We start from the raw sequence: 12,936 nt of genomic DNA, 5'->3' as shown, positions 1-12,936 counted from the left end.
TACAATAAAAAGAAAGGGAGGCCTTGTGGCACCTTAGAGACTAACAAATTTATTTGAGCACAAGCTTTCGTGATCTACAGCTCACTTCATCGGATGCAGGCAGTGGAAAATACAGTGGGGAGATTTATATACACAGAGAACATGAAACAATGGGTGTTACCATACACACTGTAACAAGAGTGATCAGGTAAGGTGAGCTATTACCAGCAGGAGAGCGCGGGGGACGGACGGACGGACCTTTTGTAGTGATAATCAAGGTGGGCCATTTGCAGCAGTTGACAAGAACATGTGAGGAATAGTGGGCGGGGCGGGGGGGAATAAACATGGGGAAATAATTTTACTTTGTGTAATGACACATCCATTCCCAGTCTTTATTCAAGCTTAAGTTAATTGTATCCAGTTTGCAAATTAATTCCAATTCAGCAGTCTCTCTTTGGAGTCTGTTTTTGAAGTTTTTTTCTTGAAGAATTGCCACTTTTAGGTCTGTAATTGAGTGACTAAAGAGATTGACGTGTTCTCCGACTGGTTTTTGAATGTTATAATTCTTGATGTCTGATTTGTGTCCATTTATTTTTTTATGTAGAGACTGTCCAGTTTGGCCAATGTACATGGCAGAGGGGCACTGCTGGCACATGATGGCATATATCACATTGGTCGATGTGCAGGTGAACGAGCCTCTGATAGTGCGGCTGATGTGATTAGGCCCTATGATGGTGTCCCCTGAACTCACTACCTACTACAGGACAGGCCCAACAAAGAAAATAACAGAACGCCACTAGCCATCACCTTCAGCCCCCAACTAAAACATCTCCAGCGCATCATCAAGGATCTACAACCTATCCTGAAGGACGATCCCTCACTCTCACAGATCTTGGGAGTCAGGCCAGTCCTTGCTTACAGACAGCCCCCCAACCTGAAGCAAATACTCACCAGCAACCACACAACAAAACCACTAACCCAGGAACCTATCCTTGCAACAAAGCCCGTTGCCAACTGTGTCCACATATCTATTCAGGGGACACCATCATAGGGATACAGACTAACATGGCTGCTACTCTGATTCTTGTTTACAATGTCACCTGAAAGTGAGAATAGGCGTTCTCATTGCACTATTGTAGCCAGCGTCACAAGATATTTTCATGCCAGATGCGCTAAATATTCATATGTCCCTTCATGCTTCAACCACCATTCATGCTGTTGACGGGTTCTGCTTGATAACAATATAAAGCGATGCGGACTGATACATGTTCATTTTCATGATCTGAGTCAGATGCCACCAGCAGAAGGTTAATTTTCTTTTTGGTGGTTCAGGTTCTGTAGTTTTCACATCAGAGTGTTGCTTTTTTAAGACTTCTGAAAGAATGCTCCACACCTCGTCTCTCAGATTTTTGGAAGGCATTTCAGATTTTTAAACCTTGGGTTGAGTGCTGTAGCTATGTTTAGAAATCTCACGTTGGTACCTTCTTTGCGTTTTTGTCAAATCTGCTGTGAAAGTGTTCTTAAAATGAACAACATGTGCTGGGTCATCATCTGAGACTGCTATAACATGAAATATATGCCAGAATGCAGGTAAAACAGAGCAGGGGACATACAATTCTCCCCTAAGGAGTTCAGTGACAAATTTAATTAACATATTTTTTTTTAAATGAGCATCATCAGCAGGGAGGCATGTCCTCTGGAATGGTGGCTGAAGCATGAATGGGCATATGAATGTTTAGCATATCTGGCACATAAATACCTTGCAATGCTGGCTACAAAAGTGCCATGCAAATGCCTGTTCTCCCTTTCTGGTGACATTATAAATAAGAGGGCAGCATTATCTCCTGTAAATGTAAACAAACTTGTTTGTCTTAGTGATTTGCTGAACAAGAAGTAGGACTGGTGGACTTGTAGGCTCTAAAGTTTTGCATTGTTTTGTTTTTGAGTGCAGTTATGTAATAAAAAAATCATCTACATTTGTAAATTGCACTTTCACAACAAAGAGATTATACTACAGTACTTGTATGGGGTGAATTGAAAAATACTATTTCTTTTTATCATTTTAACAGTGCAAATATTTGTAATAAAAATAATATACACTTTGATTTCAATTACAACACAGAATACAGTATATATGAAAATGTAGAAAAACATCCAAAATATTTAATAAATTGCTATTGGTATTCTATTGTTCAACAGTGCGATTAAAACTGATCAGTCAAGATTAATTTTTTTTCGGTTAATCATGTGAGTTAACTGCAATTAATTGACAGTTGAAAATATTAGTTGAAAATATTAATAGTTGTTAGTAGCTTTAGCAGTCATGTCTCACAGTATTTCTAGTATAGCGCTTCCTGTTTGTATTGCCATATTAATTTTTAATGCTAAGTGCTTGTTTTTATCTTACCCACTATTCTGTGGGAACATATGACTTCAAGGTGGACTGATTTTCATCATCCTGCAAATACTGAATCCATCATCCTGTAATCCATCATCCTGCAAATACTGAAGTTCACACTTTCCTCTTCTATTAATTCGTTGCATACACAGATGTTGATTTTTGTACTGAATTGTTTGTACATCTAATTGCATATTTTAATTTCATAGCCTTTTATGTATGCTATATATTTTGTTATGGCACATTTCAGTGATGTTCTTCATTCTGACAAATTTATTGTTCTTTACTGCTAAAGTCAAGGATTTTTTTTTTTTAATGAATATACTATTACCCCTTTGCATTGGTTGTGGGGTGGGCATAGTGATGATATCACTTAACATCTTCAAGTAATGTCCCTGTGGGTGGTCCACTTTAGTTGTCGGTGTGTCCCTGTGCTATTGATGGGAGAATTTCAGCAGCAGACCTGACCCCCACTATTCCTTCTTAACCGTCCTCGGCCAGAGATGGAGCATGGAGTTCCCAGCGGTGCCCCGACTCAAGCTCATTTTAGGTTTAAAAGTAGTTAGAAATAGTTAAAAACAGTTCATAGTTATTTAGTTACTTTTCTCCTTCTTCTGTTCTAGTTAAAAAAAAATTCTTTCTGAGAGACTGTTAGGGTCTATACCTGGGGCTAACTGTCCCTTTTTCAACTATGCCTGGTTCACCAGGATTTAAACGCTGTATCCTATGCCAGGATGCTATCCACGTGTCAGGTAGCCATTCATACTGTGTCCGCTGCCTTGGTGAGTCGCACATTCCCCAAAAGTGCGCTCACTGCAGTAACCTGTAGGCTAGGCGAGACAGAGATCTGTGCCTCAAGCTCATTCTTATGGAATAATCTCTCTGCCTGGCCTTTGACCCCAGGCAGCAAACCCCCTCTGGACGAAGATCCCTGGAGACTTCACCCTCTGCTCAGAGGAAGGCTCACTCCTCAAAAAAATCATTGAGGAAATAAGTGACAACTTCTCAGAGAGAGCTGACCAAAAATAAATGTTTCCCAGCCAGGTCGCTCTCCTTAGTACTGACTGCACTGTGGCTAAGTACCTTTGATGCATCAGGATCCTCTGGCACCACGCATAGCCTCTCCATCCTCCAGTGAGGAAGAGGATGATGAGGAAGAGGGCATCTTCTCCTCACACCACTCTTCACCTATCCGAACAATGCCAACCTCTGGAACCCTAAGATCAAGGTCCCAATATTGACAGTGGTATGGGCATCTATGGATGGGCCCACTCATAACTTTCCCCATGCAATGGCCTCACTGGGACCCTTGGGCCGCCTATAGAAGACATTATAGCAGACCACCCAGTCCCTATAGGGTGAGGATTAGATTGCCTCCACCTTCGGTGCCAGCTATGTCAGAACCCCCAGAGGAAACAGTGGTAGACAGGGAGGAGACGATAGAGTAGGACACCACACCACCTACTCATAACTCCTCGTCCTCACCAGATGAGGCCATAATGCCCCCACCTCCTATGACTGCTGATGATTTCAAGCAATTTCAGAAACTATTCAAATGGGTAGTGGAAGGTCTGAAACCCAACCCAAACTCCTGGAGATTCTCCAAACTTCGTTCACTTCAAAATTAGCACTGCCTATCAATGATGCGCTAATGGAACCAGCCAAAAATATGTGGAAAACCCTGGCAACCATTCTGCCCACAGGCAAGAGGACTGATACAAAATGTTACATACCCTCTATGGGCATGGACTTTCTTTTTTCCAACTCTCTGCCAAACTGTCTTGTGGTGGAGGCTGTAAATCAACATGGGAAACCAATGTAAGTCTACTCCCCAGGACAAGGAACAGAAGAGACTTGACTTTTTTTGGCTGCAAAGTTTACTTGTCGGCAACCTTGCAATTTTGAGTGGCCAACTACGTGGCACTATTGACAAAGTATGACTATGACAATTCCATTAAGACAATTAAATTTATTAATGACATCCCAGAGGACAAAAGGGACCAATTCAGATCCCTGGTGAATGAAGGTCAACTAGTTGCCAGAACTGTGCTCCAAGCATCCCTAGATGTGGTGGACACAGTCGCAAGATCTACAGCCACTGCAATTGTCATCCACAGGGCATCCTGGCACCACTCCGCGGGCCACTCAAAGCAGTTACAGTCCACGGTGGAGGATCTCCCCTTTGACAGAGAGAAACACTTTGCTGCAAAGATGGACAAGGTCCTCCACACCATGAAGGACTCACAAGCGACCCTCAGCACGCTGGGCATTTACACACCTGCAACGAAGAGGAGACAACACAGATCTCAACCATACCAACGTAACAGATATAACCAATTTGCCCAGTAATGACAGTACGAGTCACAATGCCAGAGACAAAGACATCAGAGACGACCACCACCTCAGCCACAATCCTCAACATCGCAATTGTCATCCGCGAAACAACAGTTTTGAGGGTTTGGTGGAGGGTCTAAACAACCTCCCCTACCCGACAGTGCTGACAACACCTACCACATCCCACTTTGGCCTCCGTTTATGCCCCTTCTACCTGGTGTGGGCGTCCATCTCTAGACAAGTGGGTCTTAGAGATTATGCGTTCTGGCTACTCCATCCCATTTACTTCCATTCCCTCCCACCCAAGCCCCCTCCCTGTCTCTCTTCAGGGACCCTTCTCACAAGCACCTTCTACAACAAGAAGTAAACCACCTTCGAGATCTAGGTGCCCTGGGACAAGTTCCTCCACAAAACAGGAGGAAGGATTTCTACTCCCACTACCTTTTAACCCAGAAGAAAAATGGAGTATGGAGACCCACTGTAGATCTCAGAAAGCTCAACAAGTTTGTGAGGGTCCAATGATTCAGGATGGTCACACTGGCAAAGATAATACCAACACTGAAATGGGGGGACTGGTTTTCAGTCCTCGACCTTCAAGATGCCTACTTCCACGTAAGAATTTATCCCACTCCCAGGAGGTTTCTCAGATTTACCCTGGGAACGGATCATTATCAGTACAGGGTCCTACCTTTTGGTCTTTCCACAACATTGTGAGTATTCTCCAACATTCTCGCAGTAGTGGTGGCACATTTCCACAAACAAGGGGTAATAATATTCCCCTACCTGGATGATTGTTTACTAAAAGGCCATACTTGGGCAGAGTCATTTGATATCACTCAACGGACAATCATTCTCTTTCTGAATCTAGGAATACAGATAAACAAAAATCAACCCTAATTCCTGTACAACAATTGGACTTCATTTGGGCCCACCTTGACTCTACAGAAGCCAAAGCATCAATACCAACAAAGAGATTTTTGACCATAACCAGCCTCATCTCTTCAGTGATGAATAGTCCACCTATCAGCACGTACCTGCCTCCAACTATGAGGTTGTTGGAGACCCCAGGGCATGGCCACTAGTTAAGTCGAGGGGATGGAAGGCCATAAGGGTCGAGGAAGTCTCCCTGCTGAAAGCCTAAGGGCTTCTTGTCAACCCCCCTTAATAGAACTCAGGCCTGGCTGGTTTGAGTAAGCTCTTTTGCTCTTAAAACAATGTTGCAGTTGTAGATAATGCCTCATAGTGTAAGGTTTGCTGACGCCAAGTTAAAGATAACAGGAGAGACAGCTACAAGGCCAGACAGGATGTGCTGGTTGTTTAAGTTGCTAGGAATGCTTGTTAGAGGTTGCAGGAAATAAACATTGTTGTAACCCATATAAGGAAGGCAGAGTATTTGTGCAAAGCTTTGATTGGCCGATGTGTAGTGCAGTAGCATTAAGGAATATACAAGTGTGTGTAATGACCTGCTCTGGTGTGCAGGATTTGAGATTTCTCTCCCTGTACCTTTCTTTGGAATTCCAAATAAACTTTTCTGCTTCTCCACCCTGTTGTGTTTATTGGGTGACGCACACCGGGCAACGAACCACTGCTGTTGTTTTGCTTCTGGGCACTGGGTGCCGGCAACAAGGTCATATGGCGACAACCACATATGTGGTATGGCATGCGCATCTCTACATGTGCTACATTCAGGGTTGGCTCAGAACTTTATACATACCACACAAACACAGCCTAAACAGACGCCTGACAATGCCGACCAAAGACAAAGACACTCTACCTTGGTGAACACAACCCAACAATGCATGCTCATGGATTCCCTTCACTCAGGACATACTTTTCATGATGTTCACAACCGCTACCTCCTTGATTGACTGGGGAGCTCACCTGGAATGTTAATAAATTCAAGGGCAGTGATCTCCCCTAGAAACACAATTACACATAAATCTACTAGAACTCTGTGTGGTTTTCAACCAATGTCTCCACTTCTTCCCCTTGATAAGGAACGAGATGGTACGAGTAATGACCAACAACATTGCCTGCATGTTCTATATAAATCATCAGGGAGGAGCCCAATCCCACCCCCTATGCACACATGCCATAAAACTGTGGAACTGGTGCATTTGATACAACATCAGCATCTCAGCCTCCTATCTTCCAGGCTGTCAGAACACAACAGTGGACACACTGAGCAGACAATTCTCCCAGAACATGAATGGGAACTGAACGATGTAGTCCCACAAAACATATTTCAACAATGGGGCAATCTATCCATCAACGTATTCACGACATCACAAAATCACAAATGACCACAATTTTGATCAAGAGCAGGTCGGGGACTGCGATTGCTAGGGGATGCCTTCCTCCTCAAATGGGATGCAATACTTCACTACATGTTCCCACCAATACCACTTCTATCGAAGGTTATTCACAAAATACATACCGACAAAGTGAAGGTCATACTGATAGCCCCAACATGGCCACAACAGATTTGTTATGCTTACCTACTGTGGATGGCTGTCTGTACACCATGCACTTTCCCACTTTGGACGGACCTCCTCTCACAGGATGCCGGCCAGGTTCACCACCCAAACCTGGAGAGACTTCAGTTGAAGGTGTGGCTCCTACATGGTTCCCTCATGGGGAACTAGCCTGCTCGGAACAGGTTAAACATTTATTACTAAACAGTAGGAGGACAACCACGCATAAGACTTACCTTCAGAAATGGAAGAGATTTTCCATATGGTGTCAGGTCAAACATGTTACTGCAATTTCTGCACTTGTCCCCTTGATCTTGGATTATCTCTTGGAGCTAAAACACTCGGGACTATCTACTACCACAATCAAAGTGCATTTTGCAGCAATTACTGTGTTCCACCACAAGATCGATGGAGCATCGTTATCTGCACATTCAATCACTAAATGTTTTCTAACGGGCATACAGAACATTTACCCTGAGGTACGCGCACCCTCGTCAACTTGAGATTTGAACCGGGTACTACGCTGCCTTACTGGGCCTCCATTCAAACCCTTAAGGATGTGTTCATTGACTCAACTATCCGTGAATGTAGCATTTTTAGTCACTGTCACTTCGGCCTGTCACCCCTCGGGTGAGACAGCGGCTCTTATGGCACATCCACCATCCACCATATTCTACAAGGACAAGGTCACCTTGAGACCATATCCAGAATTTGTACCCAAAATATCATCCTCCTTCCATATAAACCAACCAGTCCATCTTTCTGTATTCTTTCCCAAACCTCACGGGGAGTACACATGATGCTGTACTACATACCCTGGATGTACCATGGACTAGCGTTCTACCTTGATAGAACTAAGCCATTCAGAAGATCCCCGGGTTTTTTCATTTCTGTCACAGAATGCTCTAAAGGATTGGCTATTTCCACACAAAGACTATCAATATGGATCTCAGGGTGCATTCACCTCTGCTACCAACAAAACAATTTACAACAATCCCCAGCAGGGTTCAGAACTCATTCTACCAGATCTATAGCAACCTCAATAGCCTTTCTGAACAATGAACCACTCAAAGACATATGCAAAGCTGCCGCCTTGGCCTCTGAACATACATTCATAAAACATTACGCAATTGACCAGACCTCAGGCTCAGATACACTTCTAGGCCTAGCAGTACTATCTTCAATCACCCCTTCCATCCACAGAGGGCACTGCTCTATGGTCACCTTAAGTGGAGCACCCACAGGGACAAACATCTCGAAGAACCTCAGTTACTGCAGCAGGTGAGTAACCTTCTCTTACTGTTTTCAAACTCTTATTAAAGTAAAGGGGGGAATGCGTAATAATCAGTGCAGATAGCAACTCTGCCAAAAGCGGATGCATCTTTATCTTAGTATTAAGTTGTTGTCTTGTTTTCAAATTATGTGTTGTCCTTTCTTGGAAGGGCATGGTTAAGGGTAGGAAGGCCTCTCATCCTGAATTAAACCAGATGGTTATCTTTTTGAGAGGTTTGTTCCCTGTTCAGTCCTGGGAACAAAACCAGATCTGATTTTGTCTGGTATTGGGTGGGGGACGGCGGTCTGCTCTCTCTGGATTTTAAAAATGGCACCCCTCTGCGCTGTGTTACCTCACATGTGGGGCAGGGCACTCTTAAAAATAGTGGCCCCCCATGCGGCATGATCTCGTACGCACCATGCATATGAGGTCATGTTGGCGGGGCAGGTGGTGTGATCGTAAAGATGATGGCCCCCCATGCGGCATGACCTCACACGCATGCTGCCCCAATTCTTCTTGGAAGTACCAGAGTGTCCAAGAATTCCGAGAATAGTGTGCGTGGGAGGTGTTAGTTGCAGTGTCCTAGTAAATCCTGTGATTTCTATGAGTGAGTATTACAGTATGTCTGGTGAATGAGAAGAAATAACCATAGAGGTGGTTCAATAAAAGATATTACCACACACCCCTGTCTCTAATAACCATAGAGCTACACAGTTCTAGAGAGGACCAGGCTATGCTGTAAGGGGAACTAAATAAAAAAGGAACTTCCTGTTCTCAGCTGTTTCCTCATTTGGAAAACCCAATGAGGTCTGAGTCTCATTGTGTACTGAGGGATTAAATCCTTGATCTCTTCTGGTAAAACCCTGAGGAGATCATGTTTTCCTCCCCCTCATGTGCTGGCAAGAGCGGTGAGTAGGGGTGTCTGGGATAAGAGGAAGGAGATGCCCCTGCAGCGGCAAGAGATCTCTGTCAGGAGGAAGTTGTGCCAGTGACAAAGGGATCAGAGCCTGAACCCAGCATAGGGGAGGTCTGTGCAGCTGAGTCCAGCATAGTTCCCCCAGCCCAGCCAGCTCCAGGGCAGCATTCTGGTGGGTGGGAAGGACCTGTGCACCTGAGTCCTGCAGGCTCCTTCCCACTCAGCCAGCTTCTAGAATGTAAAGAGGGGAGGTCTGTGCAGCCAGAGCCCAGGAGGGGCCCCTCCAACCTAGCCAGCAACTGTTCTGCAAAACATTTTTTTAAAAAGCCTTGTGAAACGCAAAAGGCCTTAAGTATCAGAGGGGTAGCCATGTTAGTCTGTATCCACAAAAACAATGAGGAGTCCGGTGGCACCTTAAAGACTAACAGATTTATTTGAGCATAAGCTTTCGTAAAGTGGGTTTTTTACCCACGAAAGCTTATGTTCAAATAAATGTGTTAGTCTTTAAGGTGCCACCGGACTCCTCGTTGTTTTTACAAAAGGCCTTGTCCACACACACAAGGTGTAGTGCTTTAACAATACCAATACCAATATAAAGTGGTACAGCCCCACACCCTCCCCCCCACCCCCAGTCATTATTTTGTTACAAAAGTTCTTGTTCTTATGTAGGAAAGATGTACCAGTATAGTTATACTAGTGTAAGGAAGCTATATACTGGTATAACTGTCTCCATATTAGGAGATAACTACATTGGTAAGAAATAACACCACCAACTGAAATAGGTATAAAAGTACGGTATCTGTGTGTAGACTAGGCTTACGATCATGTCTACACTAGAAAACGTTTGCAGAAACTGGCAAAGCCTCCTAAAGTGCTTTTGCCACTATAGCTCAGACTAATTTCCCTCATGAAATAAACTATCTCAAACCAAATGGCAATTAACCTGGATGTTCAATGAAATAATTATAAAACTTTAAAACCATCACAACACAAAAAACGAAAAGCAAAGAATCAATCCTTCTCAATTCAATTTAAGCTTTTTTTTTTTTTTAAAAGCCTGTAAAACAATATATAGAAATAAAATGAGAAAAGGTAGGATGAAATTGATCCATTTAGGCCATAAAGAACATTAATTTCACAAAATTAATTTTTATTTCTGCTGCTGACCAGGCGAATAGGGCAACTACTCTTATAACTGAAATATTGAGATTGTCTCCACCAGAGAGCCTTGGCCAGTGAGCCTATGAGTGGAGACACAGCGTACACCAACAGAAGGAGTTTTTCCGCAACCATGTCTACCGCACCTCCTCAAATAACACTAGCTACACTATCAGAACCACTGTTCTGTCGGTGTTGGGGTGCCATTTCACCCATGTTGGCTGGGTGTGTGTGATTTTTTCCACTCACTCCTAGCCAGTATAGCTATGCTGGCAAAACTTTGCAGTGTAGACTAAGCCATCAGCACTACACATGAAATATTTGGCCCAGCTTATGAAACTCTACACTCAACTTGATGGCTTTTCTCTGTCTGTAATGTGATAGCTTTTGAACACCACATCTGATTAATTCGACAATATCAGGGAATGTTCTCTGCCTTGATACATTTTGGTGAAAATCAGAAAAATAGAAGGAGGAATATGGGTACACATGGAGCCCCTGGCATATGCTTAGCAGGCCCATTAACTTTTAAAAACTCTGAAATTATCTATAGATCAAAGAACCAGTTAATGGTTGCCATTAACCACTTTGGGCATAACAACACTCCCATTAGTATGTCCCAATGGAGTTTAAATATTGACACGCTGAATGACTTATCACCCAGACAAAGGAAAAGAAAGAATGGTGGGGCAGAATTGGAAGGCATGGAGGGGACAAAGAGCCCTGGACATGCGGGGGACAATGTGGGACCCTGGTATGGGGAATGGAGGCACACCGACCCCCAGGCATGTGGCAGAGGTGGAAATGAGGTGGCACGCTGGGCCCCTGATATGAGCGAAGGATTGGGGAAGGTTTATAGGGAGTCCCTGAAATAGAGTGGGATGGGAGGGGGGCACAAAGGAAGCTTGGGAAAAGGAGTGGAGGGATGTGTGTGCAGTGAGCTTGGCCAACAGAAGCAATGGAGTGTACCTTTGAGCCAATGAGGCAAAAGGCTTCTAAGCCTAGCTTGAAGGTGACCCCTTAGTTCTCAGATCATAGAATCATAGAAATGTAGGGCTGGAAAGGACCTCAAGAGGTTATCTAATCCCATTTTTCTCAACCTTTTTTCATTTAAAGTCGCCTTTGGAAATTTCTAATGGAGGTGCAGACCCTTTTGGAAATCTATTGTCTCTATATATAGTTGATTTCTGTTTTCAGTCTAAGTCTTTCGCAGACCCCTTACACATAGTCTGAGGATCACCAGGAGTCCACAGACCGTAGGTGGAAAGCCACTGATCTAATCCATCCCTCATGCTGAGGCAGGACCAAGTAAACTTAGACCATCCCTGACTGGTGTTTGTGCAATCTGTTCTTTAAAACCTCCAATGATGGGGATTCCACAACTTCAGTAGTAACCTGTTTTGGGCCTTAACTATCCTTGTAGCTGGAAAGTTTTTTCTAATATCAAATCTAAATCTCCCTTGTAGAGTAAGCCAATTGCTTCTTCTCCTGTTTTCAGTGGACATGGAGAACAATTGATCACCATCCTCTTTATAGGAGTCCTTAGCATATTTGAAGACTATTATCAAGTTCACCCTTAGTTTCTTTTCTCAAGACTAAACGTTCCAGATTTTTTAGCCTTTCCTCATAGGTCAGGTTTTCTGAATCTCTTACCATGTTATTTATTTATTTTGCTGTCCTCTGGCCCCTTTCCAATTTGTCTTAAAGTTTGGTACCTAAAACTGGACACTTTAAGAAAGTGACAGTAAATGAAAAAAATGTAAAATATAACACTGTAGAAATGACAAAGTTTCAAAAAAGAGTAGCTAATAAGGCAAATCTTTAATCCACATGAACAAAAAATGGATTGTCTCTTTCTCAATGTCAGTGTATCTCCCTTCCACACTAGCCAACCGCATCCTTTGAAAAGGAAAAGCTTGGAAAGCTGTAGAGGCCCTCCATATCTCATCATTGCTTATTACTGAAAAAGAGTTAGTAACTCAGAGCTCTTCACTGGGTGGGGTGGGGGGAAAGGGAAGTTCCTTATTCCAGCATGTTCCTGTTGTAACAAGCAGACTCCAGGTGGTAGAGTTTGCTTTAAATGAAAAGCTTCCTGCTGAGAACGTCTTCAACAGAATAATTTCTTCAGTGTGACTGGCTGAAAATGGAGACGAGCTATAAAGTACCCTCCTCATTTGATGATCATTTTTTACTGAAAAAGGGGAAGTAGCTCAGGGCTCTGATGTGAATGAAGTAGGAACTTCTTTCCTCCAGCTGCAGACACAGAGCAGTAGAGTTTGCTTTAAGCTCAAAGCTTCATAGAATCATAGAATATAAGGGTTGGAAGGGACCCCAGAAGGTCATCTAGTCCAACCCCCTGCTCGAAGCAGGACCAATTCCCAGTTAAATCATCCCAGCCAGGGCT

At 43.5% G+C, this 12,936-nt stretch overlaps 1 protein-coding gene across 1 annotated transcript in view; it reads left to right on the top strand.

Annotated features, from left to right (window-relative positions):
• The window catches only part of LOC125638291 (uncharacterized), a 33,229-nt gene that overhangs the window by 1,362 nt on the left and 18,931 nt on the right, over positions 1 to 12,936 (top strand). Inside the window, 2 exon segments of the mRNA XM_075130088.1 lie at positions 81 to 187; positions 584 to 8,466. The gene's annotated coding sequence lies outside the window, so the exon portion shown is untranslated.

Source organism: Caretta caretta, chromosome 6 (assembly GCF_965140235.1).
Source record: "Caretta caretta isolate rCarCar2 chromosome 6, rCarCar1.hap1, whole genome shotgun sequence".
In the NCBI taxonomy this organism is placed as follows: Eukaryota; Metazoa; Chordata; order Testudines; family Cheloniidae; genus Caretta; species Caretta caretta.
This window is presented reverse-complemented; position numbering and strand designations above follow the sequence as displayed.